Source organism: Phocoena sinus, chromosome 12 (genome assembly GCF_008692025.1).
Source record: "Phocoena sinus isolate mPhoSin1 chromosome 12, mPhoSin1.pri, whole genome shotgun sequence".
Lineage (NCBI taxonomy): Eukaryota > Metazoa > Chordata > Mammalia > Artiodactyla > Phocoenidae > Phocoena > Phocoena sinus.
Window position 1 is genome coordinate 28,279,800 of NC_045774.1, and position 8,825 is coordinate 28,288,624.

General features: G+C 39.3%; 1 non-coding gene across 1 annotated transcript; it reads right to left on the reverse strand.

The window, feature by feature from the left end:
- Nucleotides 1-1,869: 1,869 nt before the first annotated feature.
- Nucleotides 1,870-1,976, reverse strand: LOC116763819. Its single transcript, XR_004352634.1, has one exon. It is a non-coding gene; the product is annotated as a U6 spliceosomal RNA (small nuclear RNA).
- Between the last annotated feature and the right edge of the window lie 6,849 nt (nucleotides 1,977-8,825).

An 8,825-nucleotide genomic window follows, 5' to 3' on the forward strand; every position in this document is an offset into this window, starting at 1 on the left:
GAACCTACCATGGTGGCTCTTTCGTCTTTAGTGGCCACTCTGGCTATCGTTTTATAGCCACCGGGACAATAAGAGGCATGTTATTGGAATCTGGATTCTTCCCAATGTTCCCAACCCTGGAAACTAGCTGCTGCTCCCTCAGCAAACTAATTTTTTGTATGTGTGAGGCAAGCCCTTGTTTTTTGCATGGACTGGTCCCTGTGCCTCCTAAGTGGTTCTTGCGGTCTTCAAATATCAGGATTCTTTCGGTCATTTAGAGCTCAACTCGAATGTTACCTCCACAGAAAGGCCTTCAGTTGACCAGCACAGCTTTCCTCAATCTCAGATGAAGAGGTACGTGGATGCCCTTCTTCTTTTAGACTTTTATTTCTATTTGTAAAACAGGATGTACTTTTGCCCTACAAACGAAGGACATTTTATGTCATAGAAGGAAAAGGGCGTGAATCTGGGCCCTCAGCTTGCTCTCACACCCTGTAGCTTGGCAGTTCACACAGCCAAACCACAAATGGAACTAATGTCTCATTATTGGCTTCCCATCACGTCTGACTTAACATGAATCAGTCCCCTTTCCCTGTCAATATCAAAATTGGCTTGTTAAGGATGTGAAAAGATGTCATTTCTCTTCCTGTTTCTTTTTCATTCTCTTTAGAGCAATTAATTTTGACTTTGAACTCTTGGCTTGTACTAAATTTAAGACTGGCAATGGAAATTTGGAAAGAAAAGTCAGTGAAACACAAATATAAAAGATACTTTTTTACCTTGTTTCCTTCCCTTCCATCTCTTTTCTTCCCCCTCCCCATGGAACATGTGTCTGATACACCCCCTGCTACCACATCCTAGTTCTTTATTCCAGATACTTGTGTCACTCATGGTTTCTTACCACCTTTGGTCCACACAATGCTAAATTCTCAAGTCTTGAGAATTCATCTTGTAGCAAAGATAATGCATCATTAAAAAATTAGAATAAAATGTTCTAACATCTCCTCTCTAATTATAGTTTAATTTAGGGTCCTTCAAGGAAAAACAGTTAATTGACCAGTTACTGTCCCTGTTTCAAAATTAACAGGAGTCATTCTAGTCTCTGCTTTCTTGAATAGATCATCATGACAGTATACAGTGTAGGAAATGAAATGTTTTCATGATAACTGTCCTTTAAGAGCCAAAAGCATTTATCAAGAGTTTTTAAGTAACAAAAAAAAAAAAGATTAACAATTTTTTTTATTTGGTAGTAGAAGGCACTAGGAAATATCTTCAAATAACTAGATAGAGCAGAGGTTAAAATCATTAAGTAATATTTGAAATGTTTGGTACTTACTTTAAAAGCTTAAATGTTTGCATAAATGTGGGGCAAATGCTCAAGAGACACTTGAAAAAAACATATCTAGATTCAGTGTTCTACATGCCTTTTTTTGGGATAACTGAATTCATATTGCTAAATTTTTTCATGTCTTAGTTTATCATGAATAAATTTATTAGTAGTTTTACTTTTCCATACATTTCTTGAAATTTTATTTTAGAATATGGTATGTATTATAGGATCTTAGTAAACTATAATGTTAATTGTAAATCTGACTATGTCTTGAGAACATGATTTCCTTTAAAACCTGTGAGCTGAGAGCTTGGTGTAACTCGCTTTGCTTAGCATTTTGATACAGAAGTATAAATGGAGCCCACAGAATGTCTGCATCTGTGGCTAAATGTTAGATACAGAGTATGTGAGAGGTGCAGAGTAGAAAAGAAAATATTCTTTTCAAATTTATTTTTTTAAAATAACACTAGTTAATTTGTCTACTAATAATGAAAGGAAGGGCTGTAATCTAGAATATCATTGGCCTTCTTCCTCACGTATGAACAGGCTAGTTCCAGATTGAAAATATGGAACTGTTCACGAATCTGCGTGTCACCCTTGTGTAGGGGCCATGCTAATCATCTCTGTATTGTTCCAATTTTTGTATATGTGCTGTCGAAGCAAGCACTCTGTGACATCTTTACCACGGTCACCCAGGATCTGGTTGGAACCCACCAGTGATGGGAATGTACAACCATATGAGACAAGTCTTTTCATTTCAGAGAAGCTGTAACCCTTGGGAAGGTCTTTTTTGTATGTTGAGCTGCAATCTTTCTCCTTGTGATATTGGCCCACTGATTCTTGTTCACCCTACGAAGGAGTGTTTCACAAAGTGTGATCTGTAGACCACCTGCATCAGAGTCACCTGTGGTTCTTGTGGAAATGTAATTCCTTGATTCTCCTCCACCCAGGGCCATTTGAATGGCAGCTGGTGGCTATGAAGCTCTGATCCCTGCTTTCATATGCTTTCATAAGCTCCCCCTGCACACGTAAGTTTGAAGATCAGTGCTCTGAAGCTGAAGAAAGTAGCAAGGTCAGTGTCTTTTATGCACCTAGCCTTTCAGATGGTTGGAAAGAGGTATTATTATCTCTGTTTCTCCATGTCATCTGTTCTCCAGACCAAGCCTCCGAGTTTCTTCAATTATCTCTCATATGAGATGGTTCCAAATCTCATTCTCTTTGAAGTGTGCTTCATTTTAATGGAGTTTGTCGTAAAATGTGATGCTCAAAACTGCATATAATGCTCCAGGTGTGCCCTGCAGTGGTGGGAGGTAGGGCAGAATAAAGGGACCAGTTCCTTAGCACAGAAACTGTATTCTTGTAAGAGAAAACATTAATGAAATTAAATACATTTATTAAGTTCAAGAAGATCAGTTAGCCTTTGAAATTTTGATCTAGAAAGAAATAGCTTAAATATAGCTGGATTTTCAAAGAGAAGAATATTCTTATGATAGCTTGAGCACTATGTATGGTAAAAGCTCATCACTCTGGACTGCCAATTTGGAATTTTCGGTAGTTGACACGGGGTTAAGATAAAGATGTCTTCGACCTATTTATGTTAAGTGGATTCAGTAAGCAAAAAATAGTATAAAAGATTGCAAGGATATAATAAACCTACTTGAGGGAACACATTTTTCAAGCATGTAGTCTGATATCATCTATTTAAGTATTCTTTATATATTACTAAAGTAATTTCTCTTATTTATGAAAGCAAGACTGCAAAAGTATCTACTTGCCAATGCTCTTTTTGGCCTAAGAGAATCTCATCGTATAGATATGAAAGAACAAAATTGCATTGATTTGAAGAATCTAATTCATAGTTTTCACTAGTTTAGACTGGTCTCCTCCCCTACTTGTTTGAGTTGAATAAAAGTTGACTGCTTGGTAGACCAGCTAAGGGTTGATCATTTTCTTGATATAACTGAAGATGTTTACATCTTTGTCCTTCATATTGTAACTTGGTAGTTATTTCTAAATAGCCTGGTAGAGCAGGTAACTTCTGAAAATAAAACAAATGCAGGACCATTTGTAAATCTTTCCCACTAAGTCATTTAATATTTAATGACAGTAGACCCTGGTTTCTCTGCTGCCTCTCTTACAAATCCTTAGTCTCCTTCCCATGGTTCCCCTTCCTCCTACCACTCTCTGAACTGGCGCCTGATCCCTATCTCTGGCTCCATCTTCTGGGCCAACTGCTGCCATTTGATTTCAAAAACAAAGTAAATGTTTCTCAAGCATCTACTCTGTGGTCCTTTCCTAATAGTTATTTTTTTTTTTTTTTTTTTTTTTTTAAATTTTTATTTATTTATTTATTTATGGCTGTGTTGGGTCTTCATTGCTGCGTGTGGGCTTTCCCTAGTTTCGGGGAGCAGGGGCTACTCTTCATTGCGGTGCTTCTCATTGCAGTGGCTTCTCTTGTTGTGGATCACGGGCTCTAGGCAGGCGGGCTTCAGTAGTTGCGGCACGTGGGCTCAGTAGTTGTGGCCCGCGGGCTCTAGAGCACAGGCTCAGTAGTTGTGGCGCACGGGCTTAGCTGCTCCGCGGCATATGGGATCTTCCCAGACCAGGGCTCGAACCCATGTCCCCTGCGTTGGCAGGTGGATTCTTAACCACTGTGCCACCAGGGAAGCCCCACTAATAGTTATTTTATTTTCATGAAAATATTGTGAGGTAGGTTCGGTTACTTCTGTTCAAATATAGGGATACGGAGGCCTAGAAAGTTATGTTCAACGTTACTTTAAACTCAACATTAGTTTGTGAGGATCGTTTGGTTATTGTCTGTCACCATGATGTCTTCATGATGTTTGGAGACTGTCTACTTTTTGCTCAACAATAGTTTGTATAGAGTAAGCGCGAAATAAACATTTGAGAATGAGTGAGTGAATGGTCAGATAGGCATTTTACAATTAGCTTGATCTGAGGAGTTCAAAAGCAGCAGGGAGACTAGGAAGCAATTGCAAAAGCCCAGGTAAGAGATGATATAGTTTGGTGGGGTGGTGGGGTGCATGGTGATGGGGGCATGGGGGGCCATGCTCCTAGTTTACAGAAGAGAGGGCACTTCCTTCCGTGTAGAAAGCACCTTTCAAAGATCTTTAGGCTCTCACACACTCACAGGATTTGAAGATTGACTGGACTCCCAGTATCCTGGCCGGGTACAGGTACGTGATGTTGCCACTGACTCAGTCTGGGAATATGGGAGAAAAATCTTCAGGTCTTTGAGCATTGTATTCTTCAAACACCATTCTCATCATGTTATTCTCATTATCAAGAATCCATAATGACCTTCTACTGCACCGTTGGAACAGATACTGATTTCTTATTTTAGTACCCAAATAATTTGTTTTGGTATTCAATAATTTTTTACCTTCTCCTTCCTGATCCCAATTGGACTATAACCCCCTTAAGGGCTGGGAGAATATCACAGTTTTTGTTGTTGTTGCTGTTACTGTTACAGTACAGTTCCTAGCACAGTGCTTAGTAGTATGTGTGTGACACTAATTTGCTTAAAGGATTTGAAAAATGATGCCTTTGAAAGTCATGATTATAAGTATGGGGTGATTTAGAAAAACAATAATGTCACTCGTCTATGTTACAATTCATAATTATAGCAAAAACGTACATAGTATATTTTATATTATAGACATGAATTCTAAGTGCTTTCGTTCTATTGCCTCATTCAGTCCTTATAACAACCCTGTAAGGTAGATACCAGTATTATCGCCATTTTATAGGTGAGGACACTGTGAAGGTTAGAATATTGTTTAGGGTTGCACAGCTAGTAAATGTAGAGTTTCGATTTGAACCCAGGCAAGTCTGGCTTAAATGTATTCTTAGCTACCATGTACACAGCACCTTAGAGATAACTCAGGATCCATTGATTAACATAGTTATAAGTAGTTATCCCATTTTTCAAAGATGAACACATGATTAAATGTTAAAGAAAGGTGATCAAAATCTATAATACTCTTGTGCAAACATATGTCCTTCTGTTTCTTCCATCATCTAATATGCTCATGCTTAGCATTGTTAAAAAAAATAAAGGGCTTCCCTGGTGGCGCAGTGGTTGAGAGTCCGCCTGCCGATGCAGCGGACACGGGTTCGTGCCCCGGCCTGGGAAGATCCCGCACGCTGCGGAGCGGCTGGGCCCGTGAGCCATGGCCGCTGAGCCTGCGCGTCCGGAGCCTGTGCTCCGCAGCGGAAGAGGCCACAGCAGTGAGAGAACCGCGTACCAAAAAAAAAAAAAAAAAAAAAAAAAAAAAAAAAAAAATAAAGATTTGAGTAGTACTTTTGCATCTATAACTCATTTGATTGTTACAACAAATCATATAGTGGATTGTAAACATTACTATCCTCCATTTTTAAGAGGAAGGTGACACAGCCAATGCTGGAAGAGTAGAGATGAAGATCAGGGCTCCTGTTCCTAGTCCAGTATTTCCATAGCACTAGTGATTGGGTGTCTGACCCAAAGTCTTTCAACGAGAACATACATCTTAGGGAACAAGCTAGAGAATCCAGTGTTACCATGCATATAACAAATATTGAATTTCCGGCTGAGATTTCCTAGGTCAGATGTATAAGTGGAAACCATTGAAATTCGATAAGAATACTTGCTAAAATGTCTCAAAGTAATCCTATACTGTGTTTTGAATTTCTGAAACAATTAACTGTTTATGTCCTGATCTCCAGGAGCGGTCTTTCTTTAACAGTTAGAGGAAAGTTTTGTAGCTTAGTAACCATAACTTTTAAAATTAATTAATTAATTTTTGGTTGCGTTGGGTCTTCGTTGCTGCGCGCAGGCTTTCTCTAGTTGCTGCGAGCAGGGGCTACTCTTTGTTGCGGTGCACGGGCTTCTCATTGCTGTGGGACTTCTGTTGTTGCAGAGCATGGGTTCTAGACATGTGGGCTCAGTAGTTGTGGCTTGTGGGCTCTAAAGTGCAGGCTCAATAGTTGTGGCGCACGGGCTTAGTTGCTCCGCGGCATGTGGGATCTTCCTGGACCGGGGCTTGAACCCGTGTCCCCTGCATTTGGAGGCGGATTCTTAACAACTGTGCCACCAGGGAAGTCCAACCGTAACTTTTTACCACCTTGTTGAATTGCTGTTATTATTGCTATCAATTTTTGTGATTTGGTGACTTGAATTTAAATAATTAATTCACCAGTAATCAGTCTCGGCTCATCAATTCACCAAAATAAGGGAAAATAATAATATGTATCTATCACTTAATGTTGTTCTCAGGATTGACTATATTAATTTGTGAAATGCTTAGAACGGCTCCTGGTCCATAGCAATATTCAGTAAATGTAAACTATTACTATTACCATTGTTATTATTAACATAAATGTTAATAGCCCTTAACAATGATCTGCTCTGGACAGTATTGCATTTTAGATGGTGGCACCAAGGAGAAAAATGTTATCTATGTAGCCAGCTATCTTTGAGAACTCATTTGGAATCTTTCATCCCTTATTTTCTCTTAAATCTTTGTTGACCCCATTTATATTATTACAGTCCCCTGTTAGAGCTGATAACGTCCCTGATTTTACTCTCTGTTATATAAACGTAGAAATTTTCCCCCCAGGTGTATGTTTTGGGTGACATCTGGAACCTAAGTGCCATAAGTTCAAATGTAGAGCAAATAAGGGTCTAGTTGTAGTTTAAAAAGCGTTTTATTGCTCTTGACTACCAGTTAACAAATTATTAATTAGAGAAGATAAAAATTTTAGTTGTCTTTATCAAGTGTACCTTACAGGATTGATGCCTCTGTGTTAACCTTATTTTGTGGTGATAGCTTCAACTACTTTTCCATTTGTTATGTTACTTGACATTAATATTATTTAACAAATCAAGAAATAGAATATTCAAAACAAAGAAGTCTACAAGAAAAAGATTTTGACTCATGAAAGGGGTACCCCTAACTTTCCTTGCTGGGTAGAATGAATCATTACTGGGTAATGAACTCAGGACAAAGTTTTTCAAACAAAATGTAATATTTTCATTTTCCTTTTTCTTTGAATTTCACTCTTACGGATTTGTGGTTATAATGAAACATCCCTCATATTTAATTCAGAGCTGTCTTCTGCGACTGGAGCCATTTCTATGCCAAAGCTACAGGCTTCAAAGATGCCTGGCTGTGTACACTGGGAAGTTGGTGTGAATAACTGAGCCAATGGACTGCAGTGTTCTCTAAGACCGGTGGAGCAATAGTCAAGATTCCTCCCAATCCTTGGGAATTTCTTTCCTTCTCACTTCCTGCCCTTGTCTCCTTCCTCCATTTTTACCTCCCTTGTCTATTTCCTTTTCCTTTGATATTGTCAATTTCTTTACTCTCTTCTTCTTGGCTTCCATCATCAATCCATTTTTCCCTTCCCTTCACCCTTCCATCCTGTCTTCTTCTCTCCATTATTTATTTCCATGTAGGCAATTCTGTGGCAGTTGTAAATCCAAAAGGCAGAGTGCTACTTGAAAGACTAAGGGACTGGGCTTCCCTGGTGGCGCAGTGGTTGAGAATCTGCCTGCCAATGCAAGGGACATGGGTTCGAGCCCTTGGTCTGGGAAGATCCCACATGCCGTGGAGCAACTAGGCCAGTGAGTCACAACCACTGAGCCTGCGCATCTGGGGCCTGTGCTCCGCAACAAGAGAGGCCGTGATAGTGAGAGGCCCGTGCACCGTGATGAAGAGTGGCCCCCGCTTGCCGCAACTAGAGAAAGCTCTCGCACAGAAACAAAGACCCAACACAGCCAAAAATAAATAAATAAATATTAAAAAGAATTAAAAAAAAAGACTAAGGGACTGAGGCGAAAACATTTGTTCAGGTAATCTTTCTGTCCTTGCTTGCTTGCCCTATTTCCATAAGGATTCAGTTACAGCATAGCTTTTAGCTGTCGGTTTACTCTTGCATTTACAATCCTGTTCCTGGCCCTACCCATTTATACTCTGCATCTTTATGTGATCTCACTCTTATTTACTAGTAAGCTGCTGAGTTCTGCTCTGTATCACCTTCTGTGTCATGCATCAACCTAGCTGTCCTATGGTGAGCCCTTCACTGGGCCTACCCAACCTACTTCAAGGGGGGCACAGCCATCTCCCAAGCTCACGCCTTCCCTGATCTTTGCTAAGGAAGCCTTATTCATTCATTCAACAAGTATTTACTGAACGCTATACATAATAATAAAGTTAAGAGCAACAGGCCTTTGCTCTTTTTACCTATTGAGTGTTTTTTTGGTTTCTTATTTAGTTTCCCACTATAAATTCTATTGAATCTAAGAAAGCAAATATTTTTATACGTTTCATCTGGCCTCCTTCAAATAATACTGAGTAATTGTTTTCTGCACAAAATTTAACCCAGCAGACATTTTCAAGTATAATCCACGTGGCACCAAACACTTAACTCATCTCATTTTTTGGCTCTAAATATGATGTCCTTATAAAATTAAAGAAACAAACAAAATTCCTGAAAGATCGACAGAGTTCTTCAT